This window comes from Ranitomeya imitator, chromosome 6, assembly GCF_032444005.1.
Source record: "Ranitomeya imitator isolate aRanImi1 chromosome 6, aRanImi1.pri, whole genome shotgun sequence".
Classification (NCBI taxonomy): domain Eukaryota; kingdom Metazoa; phylum Chordata; class Amphibia; order Anura; family Dendrobatidae; genus Ranitomeya; species Ranitomeya imitator.
The window spans coordinates 511,181,261-511,197,966 of NC_091287.1; positions in this window are offsets into that span (position 1 = coordinate 511,181,261).

Sequence of the window (16,706 nt, forward strand, 5' to 3'; positions counted from 1 at the left end):
CGCGACAAGTAAGTTGTAAGAAATCCAACCAGTCCGATTTTTGTGGACTTGCTTGTCGTGGTTGCGGTGGGAGCCCATTCACTTGATTGCTCTGATGAAGTAGTAGATATCTTTAGTCGAGTGACCTGTTCTGCGGCCCAAGTTACCGTTTAGCCCCAGACTAATGGTGACAATCATTACCATGATACAAAACAATCTCAGCTTTTGCTGATTAATAGGCTACCTCTTACCAGGAGAGGTATTTTTACTGCTACCACAATATGAGTGCCATATCATCTGCTTTATGTCATTTAAGCAAGAAATCAGAACTGAGCAACCAGAAGAACTACGAGACAGAAGTCCGAGAATTGTGTTATCGAGACAGCAAACAGGTAGCCAATGTTTACCGAGATGCCAGCACAGAGTGTTATCTTGTTATTCTTGCAACCACCACCGGGTGGAGCGCACTCCTTGATTTTACAGTTCTTATTGAGCTCATTATTGTCTGTATACAGTTAGCTCCCCCTGGTGGTGACCGCAGGCAGAACAAAAATATTATAAAAAAAAAAAAAAAATCACAGAATCGCAGGAGGGTTCCATTCATGACAAACACTTTGTTTGAGTGGCGTGACATATACTGTACCTATCCATTCAAAGACATATGACTTGTCAAAGATAGCTGAGACCCAACACTCATCACCGACCTTATGGGCAAGGGGAGAAGTGTCGATCTTGGGAGAACCATTTTAAGGAAATTAAAACTAGTGTTGTTTATGGTAACCTCTAGCTTCCTAAATGGGTGATGACTGTCATCATGTGTCAGTGGGTATCAGAACAGAGAGCATTATCCGTAACAGAGTATGATGCAGTATTACGGAACCGCCAATAAAACAGTTTCCCTAATATCATGTTTAAATCAGATCACAGAGGGGTGTTCCACCTTCAGAAAATTCTAGTTAACGGGTGCAGTTTATTATTAAAAAAAAAAAAAAACAATAGCAGATCTTTGCTTACCGTCCCCAGGTCTAGCGCTGAGTCTCTGCCTCTGCTCCCAGTGTCTTTTATTGGCTACACTGCTGATGTCATCTCGATAGCGCTGCAGCCAATCAGTTAGCTCAGTGGCCCTGTCCGCTTGGAAGGACCGTCTCATTCCGAGCCATTAAGCACACTGATTGGCTGGTGACGTCAGCACTGCAAACAATACCAGAAACCAGGATCAGTGGTGTAGACTCAGCGTTGGACATGGGGAGGGTGAGTAAAGCACTATTTGTTTTTGTAACAAACTGTACCTGCAAAATGCGTGCAAAAAAAATATCTGTCATTCTTGAAATTAAACATGGTTGGTGGGAATGGAGTACAATCGAGCCAAAAATTAGCGACTTTTCAAAAGGACGCTATTGATGAATCGGCAAAAAATCATCTGGGAACCACAAACCCCATCCACAATGAAGGACATAAAAACATAACAGGAGAGCACATATATAATAGACTTTAAGAAGCTGCAAATTACGGTAAAAGTAGAGTAAAATGAAAATGAAAAACAAGTAAAAAAAATAGTAAAAATCAGACAAGAGGGGGCAAATCCAATAATGAATCAGACAGAAAAAAAGAAAAGTGACTTAAAGTAAAAGGCAAATGATGAACAGGGCCCTAAGTGAGTCACATGCAATTTAAAGGGAATTTGTCAGCAGATTTTTGCTATGTAATCTAAGAGCAGCATAATGTAGGGGCAGAAACCCCGATTCCACCTGGGTCGCTATCTTTCTGGGCTTCATGTTGAAGGTTTGATAACTTCACTGTTATATCAGCAGAAAATTATCACTAGAGTTCTAGTAAACCTACTGCCATGTAGTCAAACCCCGCCCCCCTACACTGATTGGCATCTTTCTGCCCATGCACAGTGTACACAGGAGACAGCCAATCAGTGGTGAGGGCGAAGTTTTACAGAGCTCACTATTCAGAGAACTGTTAGATCTGCAGGAGAGAAAACAATATTAATGAAAACTGCAGCACCTAGTAATGTAAGTGACACTTTACTTAAATCAGGGTCTCTGCCCCTACATCATCAGATGAGGCAGCAAATACCTATTGAGAAATTCCCTTTAAAAGGAGCATGGCGGCACGTTTTTACATCTGGATGTTGTGATATGGCTGTATAGGTGCTTGCCCCCCCCCCCCCCCCCCCACCAAAAAAAAATAAAAAAATATATATATAATTTTTTTTTTCTTTACGGATGTGTACACCTGCTGTCTGAGATATTTATGGACGCGGATTCTACATTTCCTGCCAATGGTCGTTCGTTCTGATGATCAACAAGTTAAGAGCCACTGTTCACATCTGAGTTCGGAGGCTTTATCGCAGAATTCTGGATTCTATCCAACGGCAATGGAGCAGGACGCTGCAATAGTTTTTTTTCGTGACGGAAACCTGACTGACCCCGTTAGAGTCGGTGGGCTCCATTAGACGCGTTTTGGATCCTCCAGTTGATGGATCCGTCCCCTGCCCGAAATCCATGAACTGTTTCTGTAACACAAAGCCTGTAGAATTGGCAGTCATGCACGCCGCCTGCTGAGTACGCGGACAAAGGTGGCAGCAGCACTTCTGATATATTCGCTGCACTTGTGCGGATACATCTGTGGATATGGATTTGTACATACTTGTGATAAGTGATACGAGTGCTTGTGTGATATCTGCTTTTCTGAAGCTTTCGTACAGTCGCGGGATAAAAGTGCATCACACGAGTACCCGGCCTCATGTATAGGGTTATGCTTTGTTATCTCGTAGGTTTGCAATATTTCCATCCTTATAGAAAACTTTATTTTTCATGTTTATAAAATGGAGCAGAATCACAAGGAATATCAGAAATGATGGCTTGTTTGGGAGCGTTATTCTTCATCATCGGTGACTTTTCTCCCATCCCTGCCTGGTCTCGCTATCGACAATGGTCTATTGTTTTAATCTAAGGGTCTTTCGCACTGCGTTCCTCCCCATGTTCAGTGGTCCCATCTGGGCGTACATACGAACTCCTCACAAAACGGGTTTCGGTTGTATGCACCGATGGGACCAGACGGTGCACTACACGGTGCAGACGGAGTCACCGTGTAATCTGTCATGCTTCATTTTCAGGAGTGTACGCCTACTGGAGGTGGACATCTAGACCTAGTCGGCTGCATCTAGGTGTCCACTTCCAGGGCTTCATTGTAAAAGGGGTGCACTTGCCACACATGCACTTGCCAATTTTTAGTTATTTGATCCCATAAATTTAATTTATACCTATATTTTTCTCACTTCACCAATTTAGAATATTTAGTGCTGATGAATCACACACAAAATCGGATTATACAAATATTTAAGCACAGGTTGTAATGCAACAAAATAGGAAAAAAGCCAAGGGGGTGAATACAATTGAAAACCACTGTAAAGATAATTAACACTTTTCCGACATCGAGTGTAAGGCCGGGATCACACATGCGAGAAATACGTCCGAGTCTCGCATGGTAATACCCGGCATTGCCACCGTCACTCAGGAGCTGAGCGTGAGGCCTCATAGCAATACATGCAGCCTCACGCTCCGCTCCAGAGAAACGGCGGCAATGCCAGGTATTACCATGCGAGACTCGGACGTATTTCTCGCATGTGTGATCCCGGCCTTAATGTACGCCAATGTTGGACTCCCTCCCTTTGATGTAGGCTCCGGCGCTGAGCCCACATCTTTCCCAGCACATGTCAGCTGTTTTGAACAGCTGACATGTGCCTCTAACAGCCGTGAGTGGAATCACGAACCACCCGCAGCTGTTAACTAGTTAAATGCCGCTGTTAAACTCTGACAGCGGCATTTAACACTCACTTAGAATCATAGAATGGGAAAGTTGGAAGGGACCTCCTGGGTCATCTGGTCCAACCCTCTACTCAAAGCAGGATTCACTAAATCATCCCAGTCTGTCCAGCCTCTGTTTTGAAAACTTCCATGGAAGGAGAACTCACTTCTGAAAAGCACGCCGGAATCCCACCCATCGGTGACCCCGTGTCACCGATGGGTTGGCATGATACTCAGAGATCTTCAGCAGACCTCTATGGTTGTCAGTACCAGATTGTTATGAGCGCCACCCGGTGGTCGCCGCTCATAGCAAGTGAGCAATTCTGCTACATACAGGCGATCTGATCATCGCCTCTATGTAGCAGAGCCGATCGGGTTATGGCAACTTCTAGTCTCCTATGGACACTATTGAAGCATGCAAAAAGTAAAATAAAAGTTTTTAAAAATATAAAAAAAAATAAGAGTTCAAATCACCCCTCTTTTCAAAATAAAACAATTAATAAAAATCAAACCTACACATATTTGGTATCGCTGCGTTCAGAATCGCCCGATCTATCAATAAAAAAAAAGGATTAACCTGATCGCTAAACGGGGTAGTGATAAAAAAAAAAAGTCAAAACGCAAGAATTTCTTTTTCTGGTCGCTGCAACATTGCATTAAAATGCAATAACGGGCAATCAAAAGAACATATCTGCACCAACATGGTATCATTAAAAATGGAAGCTTGATACACAAAAAAATAATAGATCAAATAGAGATGCTACAGGTATCGGAAAATGGCGCAATTTTTTATAAATTTTTAATAAAGTTTGGATTTTTTTCACCTCTTAAGTAAAAAAGAACCTAGCCATGTTTGGTGTCTATGAACTCGTAATGATCTGGAGAATTATATTGGCAGCTCAGTTTTAGCATTTACTGAACATGGTATAAAAAAAAAGAAAGAAAACTGTGGGATTGCCCTTTTTTTGCAATTTCGCTGCACTTGGAATTTTTTTTTACCATTTTCCAGTACACAATATTAACATATCGACACTAATGGTGTCATACAACTCGTCCCGCAAAAAGCAAGCCCTCACATGGCCATTTTGACCAAAAATAAAAAAAATTATAGCTCTGGGAAGAAGGGGAGCAAAAAATAAAAATGCAAAACAAAAAATACCTCTGGACGTTAAGGGGGTTATATAGGACCCTTTTCTCTTATTTCTATATGAATGTTCACTTGTGATTATCTGTGATCACTAATAAAGTTGCTGCCTCCAGTACACTTCTCCTGCGGCGGCCACTACTGGCGAAATGTAGTATTACATGGGGCACATACAAATAAACAGTCACCTGTTTGATACTGATACTGTGGAGTGGAAGCTTCTTGTTATTAGTGATTCTTCACTCTGGCTGAAAGTGAGGAGTCCTAAGCAAGACTAGGAGAGTCAAGGAGGATTTTCTGAAGTATTAGAGATCTAAATCCTAGAAAAATATTACTAGGGCCAATATCTTGTACAGTCACTACCAAAGCTGTGACAATACACGGCACCACATAATTGTGCTTGTAATATTACAGTACATGGGAATGAATGGCTGATGAATGACCTCCAAAAATGTTCTCATCAATCCTCAATTTCATATCGCCCCAGTTTATTTAGGGAAATGCAATTTTTGGGCTTAAAAATATATATTTTTTGTGTTGTGATGAAGAGTTGATATCAGCTGTAAATACTCCTGGTGTGATGTAACAAGCAGACATGAAATACTGATTATTGTGATGAATCTGAATATGCTTCTCTGTTCAACATCCTGGAGTTTTTATGTTTGTGCTATAAAATAAAATTAAGAAAAGACGATGGTGTGAGTCTCATTATTTACTGGTGGAAAGATAAATTAGACAGACAGAAAAACACATGATAGATATACAGATAATAGACAGATAGATGATAGACAGATAGATAATAGGTAGATAGAAGATAGATGATAGATAATAGATAAATAGATGATAGATTGATGATAATAGATAGATTGATTATAGATAGATAGATATTAGATAGATAGATAGACGGATCTACGACATGGACAGCGCTACCGCGTTCTATAACTCCACTCTCACATCAGCCATAGACTCCGTCGCCCCTCTCATGCATGGCACAGTGCGACAAACCAATAGGCAACCTTGGCATAACAATCTCACAAAAAAAACTTCGACAAGCATCCAGGGTTGCAGAGTGGCGTTAGAAGAAAACACGCCTGCCAGACGATTTCACTGCTTTCAAAGAAGCTACATTTGACTTCAAATTAGCCCTCACCTCCGCTAAACAGACCTGTAACGGGGTCTACCAAGCTGGGGTACCTCTTTCAGTACCACCGCGTGTTTCCCCGTGAAGTCCACTCTGTTTTGCTAGATTCTGAATGAAGGACGCTGGCAGGAATTTCTTGATTACATGAGAGCATATAAAAGCTGACTGCTTCTCCCCGTATTTCCAGTCTAAGAACAACCTTTATTTACAGCACACAGAATATATAACACAGATACACAGGGCAGGCCAATAGGAACACAGCAGGCCAGACATACATTACAATAGCCGCAGGGGGCCGGAGCCTGCCAATATTTACTGTGGGAATTACAAAGGTGGGGGGAGGTCAGAAAGAGAATATCTTGTCCAGGGGTGCAGCCTGTGAACTGATGCATTTCACATGGAAACTATTATACATATATATACTGCATAACATTCTTGGTGCTGGGGGGTTCTGTAACACGGCTCCCCTTTTCAGCGACGCAATCGACATACACAGTCTGATCCTTAACGGATCGGTTTGGGGATGACCAAAGTTTATGGGGTTGGTACGAGTTTCATTTGTCGACTTAGTCCATCGGCGTTACCGTTTTGTTTGCCAGGTCGGTAGTGGATGGTGAAGTCAAGAGGTTGTAGGGCTAAACTCCACCGCAGTAATCTAGCGTTGTCTCCGGAGACCCGATTAAGCCAGACTAGGGGATTATGGTCCGTTAGGAGGGAAAACTGTTGTCCATACAAATATGGTTGTAACTTTTTGAGTGCTCATACTATTGCCAGGCACTCCTTCTCGATGGCCGCATAGCTCACTTCACGGGGCAGTAGTTTCCGACTCAGGTAAGCTACCGGGTGTTCTTGGCCGTCCGGCCCGACTTGGCTTAGTACTGCCCCCAATCCAAACATAGAAGCGTCTGTGTGGACAAGGAAACGTTTAGTTGGATCGGGTGCGGCCAATACAGGGGTATTGGTGAGGGCGTCCTTTAGCTGGCGGAAGGCTTCCTCACACTCTGGGGTCCAGGTTACCTGGCGGGGTTGGTTCTTACGGGTCAGATCAGTGAGGGGCTTGGCTACGCTGCTGTAATTGGGAACGAATTTCATGTAATACCCCGCTGTCCCTAGAAACACCATGACCTGGGTTTTAGTGCGTGGGGTGGGCCATTTGGCTATGGCCTCAATCTTGGCTGGTTCTGGTCTCTGTTTCCCACTTCCCACCCAATGCCCTAAATACTGAACCTCTGCTTTGCCCACGTGACACTTGTTTGGGTTCAGGGTGATTCCGGCCTTGTGGATCCTGTCTAATACTGTCTCTAGGTGATTTAGATGCTCTTCCCATGTCGCGCTGTAGATGGCGATGTCATCCAGGTAGGCACACGCATAGTCCTGGAGACCATCCAGAAGCTGGTCAGCCAGCCTCTGGAAGGTCGCCGGGGCAGTCTTCATCCCGAATGGCATATCTCGAAACTGGAATAAGCCAAACGGGGTGACAAATGCCGACTTGGGAATAGCATCAGGACTAAGGGGAATCTGCCAGTAGCCTTTGCATAGATCGATTGTGGTCAAATACGTTGCCCTTGCCAGCTGGTCTAACAAGTCATCCACACGCGGCATGGGATACGCATCCGTCACTGTTTTCTCATTGAGCTTACGATAGTCTACACAAAACCGTTTTATCCCATCCTTCTTGGGCACTAACACTACGGGGGATGCCCAGGGACTATCTGACTCTTCAATGACCCCTAAACGCAACATCTCTTGTATCTCTTGTCGCATCCCTTCTCGTACAGACTCAGGGATGCGGAAGGGGGGTTGTCGCAGGGGGGTCTGATCCTGGGTCTCAACCTTGTGTTGTGCCAGGTGAGTGTACCCGGGTTTCCCCGAAAACATACTCTGTCGCTGCCTCAACAACTCCTCCACCTGCTGTCTCTCCCGGGGACCTAAGTCTTCACCCCAGTGTACCTGGTCCCATGTTTTAGACTGAGTTCTCTCCCCTAAGACATCAAGCAAGGGAAGTCCGGCTAAATCCTCTGCTTCAGGTGCACAGATGGCCACTACCTCTTCAGGGCGCTCCCGATAGGGCTTCAGCATATTCACGTGGAACATGCGGATAACCCTGGGGTCATCACAATCGGCGACATTATAGGTGGTGTCGGCTATTTTCCCCACTACCTGGTAGGCTCACAGAAAAAAATCCCCAAAGAAAAGAAAAATATTCTAAAAATTTATCCTTTATTGATATATATTAAAATCATAAATGTGCACTTGACAACACCAACACCAAGTAGATGCAAGCGTACTATAGGAAAGGCCGGGTGGTGCCAAGCCCTACGCTTTCTCAATACTCCCTACCTGTCAGCGGAGGTTGGCACCCTATTATCCTGCGCCGTGGCGCCCCCGCTCCTCGTCGACTAGCCCTGCTATCCCTTTAATGCCCTAAGTAGGGTCAGGAGAGAAAATCTCACTCAAACAATAATTAAATATGGATAGCTTGGAAGGACATGAAAATGTCAGTAAAATATCTAACTAGATCTAAGGGTCTCACCTGACTTGGTAGTCTGTGTCCCTTACTTAGTATATATATACATCAAAATTATTATTTAGGCAAGACGATATAGACAACAGGTAGGGATGTCACAAAGAGACTAAACAAATACACATGTGATCTTGGTCTAGTGCAGAGTAGCCACACATCGTCCCCCCATACACTTGTTTGTTGTGACACACGTGCTGACCAGATCCATAAATCACCTTCTATTTCACACAGAAGTTAATATGCATATCCCTTTTCTACTCAACGCGTTTCTCCCCTTCTAATGAAAAGGGGTTCATCAGGAGTACATCCAGATAACAAAGGGTTACTTAGCTTGCATAAGATATCAGCATGTTGGCATGGTAGATAGCTGCACCACCGGGCCGATCCCCTTATCTCAGTAGCGCCCCCTCAGCACGTGTGTCACAACAAACAAGTGTATGGGGGGACGATGTGTGGCTACTCTGCACTGAGTATCTATTGAGAGCTGCAGCTTGATCGCTATTATGACTGTATGGGATATGCTTGACACTACAGCAAATACATCTTCCCTATTGTCATCATAACATCTGGTGACCGTAATACATATATAGCTAGACCAAGATCACATGTGTATTTGTTTAGTCTCTTTGTGACATCCCTACCTGTTGTCTATATCGTCTTGCCTAAATAATAATTTTGATGTATATATATACTAAGTAAGGGACACAGACTACCAAGTCAGGTGAGACCCTTAGATCTAGTTAGATATTTTACTGACATTTTCATGTCCTTCCAAGCTATCCATATTTAATTATTGTTTGAGTGAGATTTTCTCTCCTGACCCTACTTAGGGCATAAAAGGGATAGCAGGGCTAGTCGACGAGGAGCGGGGGCGCCACGGCGCAGGATAATAGGGTGTCAACCTCCGCTGACAGGTAGGGAGTATTGAGAAAGCGTAGGGCTTGGCACCACCCGGCCTTTCCTATAGTACGCTTGCATCTACTTGGTGTTGGTGTTGTCAAGTGCACATTTATGATTTTAATATATATCAATAAAGGATAAATTTTTAGAATATTTTTCTTTTCTTTGGGGATTTTTTTCTGTGAGTCTAGTTTGATTTACCCCAAGTGTATACTTTTTGACTGTGAGACACTACCTGGTAGGGCTCCTGCCATGCAGCTTGGAACTTGTTCTGCCTAGTGGGCTCCAACACCAAGACCTTCTGCCTTATTTCCAAGGTGCGCTCTCTGGCCCTCCGATCGTACCATACGCGCTGGCCCTGCTGAGCCACCTGCATGTTCCCACGTACAGCCTGGGTCAGCTCCTGTAGGCGGTCCCGGAATTCCAACACATAGGGTACAATAGGTACCCCTTCTATGGTGCCCTCCCCTTCCCAGTGTTCTAGCACTAAGTCTAGGGGTCCCCTTACCCATCTCCCGTATACCAGTTCGAATGGGGAGAACCCCGTGGATTCTTGGGGCACCTCTCGATAGGCAAACAGGAGGTGAGGCAAGAATTTCTCCCAGTCCCTGTAGGTCCTGGTAAAAGTCCCAATGAGTTGTTTTAACGTCCCGTTAAAGCTTTCACTCAACCCATTGGTTTGCGGGTGGTATGGGGCACTTCTAATGGACTTTACGCTGCACAGCTTCCACAGTTGGTTGGTCACCTCTGCTGTAAACTGGGTACCGTGGTCCGAGATAATCTCCCGGGGGAATCCAACCCGTGAGAAAACCTGGAGCAGGGCAGCCGCCACCGTCTCTGCCAGTATGTTAGGTAACGCAACCGCCTCTGGATACCGTGTGGCATAATCTACCACTGTCAATATATACCTTTTCCCTGATGGACTGGGTTTGGCTAACGGCCCTATCAGATCGACCGCTACTCGGCTAAATGGTTCCTCCACAATGGGGAGGGGGCGTAATTTGGCCTTGCATCGATCTCCCCTCTTGCCAATGCGCTGGCAACTGTCACAGGTCTGGCAGTATTGACGAACATCATAGGTTACCCCCGGCCAAAAGAAGTTTTGTGTCAGATGATGCCTGGTGCAACTGACGCCGAAGTGCCCGGCCAAGGGTATGTCATGAGAGATTTGCAGTAACTCCTGCCTTTAATTCTTGGGAACTACCAGCTGTCGTTTTATAGTGGGGCTCGTCCCTGTGTGGTGCTGCTCTGTGATCCGGTAGAGGAGTCCCTGCTTCCATATAAACTGTTCCCCTTCCAGTACACCTCTCCCCTCCTGTGCCTTCCCACGATATCCCTCCAATAAAGGATCCTCAAGTAACTCCCTCTTAAATTCATCTGGGGTGGCCCAAGAAATGTGTCTGGCTATTGGAATACGTGTAGGGCTGTGATGTCTTACCTCGGCCTCCTCTGAGTGTGATTCTGCCTCTGCAGCTCGAGCTTGTCTCCGGGTGGTCACAGGATATGTCTCAGCCAGAGGGGCAACCGAGAAGGCAGACAACATGGGCCCCAAGTCATTTCCCAGCAAAACGTCTGCAGGCAAATCCTCCATCAAGCCGACCTCAACAAGGCCATCCCCAACTCCCCAGTTCAGGTGAATCCTGGCAGTGGGCAGTCGATGTATGGCTCCCCCTGTTACACGGACTGCCACTGTCCGGTCCGTCTTCTCTTGGTCCCGGACGAGATGAGGCTTCACAAGGGTCAAAGTTGCTCCGGAATCTCTTAGTCCCTGCATGCATTTCCCATTAACCCACACGACCTGTCGATGCTGTTGTCGATTATCTGCCCGGGCTGCCTGCACGAGGTCTACTTCATGCAGCACTTCCTCCATGTCTTCCACCCCTTGGTTAGTTGTAGCCCCCAATGCCGGGTCAGCTTCGCCTTGGTAGCAGTGTACAGCGGCCCGGCGGAAGGTAGCTGTTCCCGCCTTTGGCCACTGGGTATGCTGAGTCCGGTTGGGACTTTGTCTTTGCAGGTGGCCCAGCTGACGGCAGGTGTGGCATCGCGCCCCAGAGGAACTGTGGTAGGCCGGATTTCTAGCTGGTCCCCTACAATCTTCGGTGGTTTGGGGCCCTCCAGGTCCATGGGCGGACCCCTATTGACCATCTTTGATCCGGACAACTGAGGCCTCCTGGCATCATGATGTTCATCGGCCAGACGAGCGGCTTCCTCAAGAGTCCTTGGCCGCCTGTCCCGAAGCCATTTCTGTGTCTCGGGGTTTAGTCCATTAAAGAATCGTTCTAACAAGAAGAGCTGGAGGACGCCCTCCTTAGTGGTTGCTTGGCTCCCTTGTACCCACTGTAGCAGTGACCGCCGTAATTTACAGGCCCATTCAGCGTGGATATCGGTTACTCGTTTTATAAGTCTGCGGAACTTTTGGCGGTATGCCTCTAGTGTCAGCGCATACCGGGCCAAGATCACTTCTTTGATCTGCTCATAGTCCATACAGTCCTCATCGGGTACCATGCGATAGGCATCCGCTGCCCGGCCTGTCAGCTTGCTGGCCAGAATCTGAACCTGTTCCTCCGGCTTCACTTGATGAAGGGCACACTGCCGCTCAAAGTCCTGCAGAAAGCCATCAATGTCTTCCTCTGCCTCCCCCAACTGTCGGAAGGCATTATACTGGATCTTTTTGTGGCTTACTGTTGAAGGTACCTGGGCGGAGGCCAGAGCTCCCCTTGCTCGCTGACTCTCCTCTCTCCGCTCTGCCAACTCCATCTTGGCCAGCTCCACTTTGGTCCGCTCTGCCATCTCCATCTTGGTTAGCTCTATCCTGGTCCTCTCGGCCATCTCTTCCTTCAGATCAGTACGCACGTCAGCCATCACCTCTCGTATGATCTCTACTGCAGGGTTTGGGCCATAGAACGCCAGTCTGTTCTTTACCTCCCTCTGGAATTCAGTGTCCTCCACGTTCACATTGGGGGGCGCTGCACTGTCGTGTTCCATGATGGCTGCTATCAAATCCGCTTTTGTTTTGTTGCTGGCGATTAACCCTCGGGCTTCCACCAGATCTTGTAATGTAGTCCTCTTTAACTTCTAGTAGTTGTCTTCCATTCATTCCTTTCCTCCTGTAGAAGGGATATCACATCCCACTGTCTGCCACCAGTGTAATGGGGTCTACCAAGCTGGGGTACCTCTTTCAGTACCACCCCGTGTTTCAGGAAGTCCACTCTGCTTTTGCTAGATTCTGAATGAAGGACGCTGGCAGAAATTTCTTGATTACATGAGAGCATATAAAAGCTGACTGCTTCTCCACGTATTTCCAGTCTAAGAACAACCTTTATTTACAGCACACAGAATATATAACACAGATACACAGGGCAGGCCAATAGAAACACAGCAGGCCAGACATACATTACAATAGCCGCAGGGGGCCGGAGCCTGCCAATATTTACTGTGGGAATTACAAAGGTGGAGGGAGGTCAGAAAGAGAATATCTTGTCCAGGGGCGCAGCCTGTGGACTGATGCATTTCACATGGAAACTATTATACATACATATACTGCATAACATTCTTGGTGCTGGGGGGTTCTGTAACAAGACCTATTTCACTAACCTTGTATCTTCACTATCCTACAACCGAAAACAACTATTCAGCACATTTACCTCCCTCCTCCGCCCACCACTGCAACCTCCAACTCCCCTCATCTCTTCCGAGGACTTTGCCACCTACTTTAAAAACAAGATCGAACAAGCAAGGCAAACTTTAACTGTTCCACGACCCCAACCACTCCATATACCAGACCTCTGCCCTTCCCTAATAACCTCCCTCTCCAACATCACTGAAGGAGAGCTTACTCACCTCTTTTCCAAATCGCACCTCACCACCTGTGCACTTAACCCCATCCCCTCCCACCTGGTCCCCAACCTCACTAACATGCTCATTCCAGCCCTAACCCATCTCTTCAACCTATCGCTATCTTCTGGTACCTTACCCTCAGCCTTCAAACATGCCACCATCACACCCATCCTCAAAAAAACTAACCTTGACTCAACTGCTATGCCCAGCTATCGCCCCATATCACTGCTCCCGTTTGCTTCAAAACTCCTTGAGCAGCATGTCCATGCTCAAATTTCCTCCCACCTCTCATCTAACTCTCTCCTTGACAACCTCCAATCTGGCTTCCGCCCCCACCACTCTACCGAAACTGCCCTGACAAAAATTACTAATGTCTTACTCACAGCCAAAGCTAACAGACAGTTCTCCATCCTCCTCCTTCTTGACCTGCCCTCTGCTTTCGACACAGTCGATCACTGCCTACTGCTATAGATTCTTTCTTCCCTTGGCATCAAAGACCTTGCCCTGTCCTGGATTGCCTCATACCGTATATACTCGAGTATAAGCCGAGATTTTCAGCCCAAAATTTTGGGCTGAAAGTGCCCCTCTCGGCTTATACTCGAGTCAAGGTGGGTGGCAGGGTCGGCGGGTGAGGGGGTGAGGGTGCTGAGGTATACTTACCTAGTCCCAGCGATCCTCTCGCTGTCCCTACCGTCCCACGGTCTTCTGTGCTGCAGCTTCTTCCCCTCTTCAGCGGTCACGTGGGACCGCTCATTACAGAAATGAATAAGCGGCTCCACCTCCCATAGGGGTGGAGCCGCCTATTCATTCCTCTAATCAGCGGTGCCGGTGACCGCTGATAGAGAAAGAAGCTGCGGCACCGAAGACCAGGCAGATGGACAGCGCGAGGATCGCCAGGACTAGGTAAGTATAGCATATTCACCTGTCCTCGTTCCAGCCGCCGAGCGTCGCTCCATCTTCCCGGCCGGCGCCTCCATCTTCCCGGCGTCTGCGCTCTGACTGTTCAGGCAGAGGGCGCGATGACGCATATAGTGTGCGCGGCGCCCTCTGCCTGATCAGTCAGAACAGAGACGCCGGGAAGATGGAGGCGCCGGAACGAGACGCCGGGAGCTGCAATCAAGGGAGGTGAGTATGTGTTTTTTTTTTTTTATTGCAGCAGCAGCAGCAGCGGCGGCGGCAGAGATTTATGTGGAGCATCTATGGGGCACAGTGAACGGTGCAGAGCACCGTATATGGCACATCTATGGGGCACAGTGAACGGTGCAGAGCACCGTGTATGACACATCTATGGGGCACAGTGAACGGTGCAGGGCACCGTATATGGCACATCTATGGGGCACAGTGAACGGTGCAGAGCACCGTATATGGCACATCTATGGGGCACAGTGAACGGTGCAGGGCACCGTATATGGCACATCTATGGGGCACAGTGAACGGTGCAGAGCACCGTATATGGCACATCTATGGGGCACAGTGAACGGTGCAGAGCACCGTATATGGCACATCTATGGGGCACAGTGAACGGTGCAGAGCACCGTATATGGCACATCTATGGGGCACAGTGAACGGTGCAGAGCACCGTATATGGCACATCCATGGGGCACAGTGAACGGTGCAGAGCACCGTATATGGCACATCCATGGGGCACAGTGAACGGTGCAGAGCACCGTATATGGCACATCTATGGGGCACAGTGAACGGTGCAGAGCACCGTATATGGCAGATCTATGGGGCACAGTGAACGGTGCAGAGCACCGTATATGGCACATCTATGGGGAAATATGAACGGTGCAGAGCACCGTATATGGCACATCTATGGGGCACAGTGAACGGTGCAGAGCACCGTATATGGCACAACTATGGGGCACAGTGAACGGTGCAGAGCACCGTATATGGCACATCTATGGGGCACAGTGAACGGTGCAGAGCACCGTATATGGCACATCTATGGGGCACAGTGAACGGTGCAGAGCACCGTATATGGCACATCTATGGGGCACAGTGAACGGTGCAGAGCACCGTATATGGCACATCTATGGGGCACAGTGAACGGTGCAGAGCACCGTATATGGCACATCTATGGGGCACCGTGAACGGTGCAGAGCACCGTATATGGCACATCTATGGGGCACAGTGAACGGTGCAGAGCACCGTATATGGCACATCTATGGGGCACAGTGAACGGTGCAGGGCACCGTATATGGCACATCTATGGGGCACAATGAACGGTGCAGAGCACCGTATATGGCACATCTATGGGGCACAGTGAACGGTGCAGAGCACCGTATATGGCACATCTATGGGGAAATATGAACGGTGCAGAGCACCGTATATGGCACATCTATGGGGCACAGTGAACGGTGCAGAGCACCGTATATGGCACATCTATGGGGCACAGTGAACGGTGCAGAGCACCGTATATGGCACATCTATGGGGCACAGTGAACGGTGCAGAGCACCGTATATGGCACATCTATGGGGCACAGTGAACGGTGCGGAGCACTGTATATGGCACATCTATGGGGCACAGTGAACGGTGCAGAGCACTGTATATGGCACATCTATGGGGCACAGTGAATGGTGCAGAGCACCGTATATGGCACATCTATGGGGCACAGTGAACGGTGCAGAGCACCGTATATGGCACAGCTATGGGGCACAGTGAACGGTGCAGAGCACCGTATATGGCACATCTATGGGGCACAATGAACGGTGCAGAGCACCGCATATGGCACATCTATGGGGAAATATGAACGGTGCAGAGCACCGTATATGGCACATCTATGGGGCACAGTGAACGGTGCAGAGCACCGTATATGGCACATCTATGGGGCACAGTGAACGGTGCAGAGCACCGTATATGGCACATCTATGGGGCACAGTGAACGGTGCAGAGCACCGTATATGGCACATCTATGGGGAAATATGAACGGTGCAGAGCACCGTATATGGCACATCTATGGGGCACAATGAACGGTGCAGAGCACCGTATATGGCACATCTATGGGGAAATATGAACGGTGCAGAGCACCGTATATGGCACATCTATGGGGCACAGTGAACGGTGCAGAGCACCGTATATGGCACATCTATGGGGCACAGTGAACGGTGCAGAGCACCGTATATGGCACAGCTATGGGGCACAGTGAACGGTGCGGAGCACTGTATATGGCACATCTATGGGGCACAATGAACGGTGCAGAGCACCGTATATGGCACATCTATGGGGCACAGTGAACGGTGCAGAGCACCGTATATGGCACATCTATGGGGCACAGTGAACGGAGCAGAGCACCGTATATGGCACATCTATGGGGCACAGTGAACGGTGCAGAGCACCGTATATGGCACATCTATGGGGCA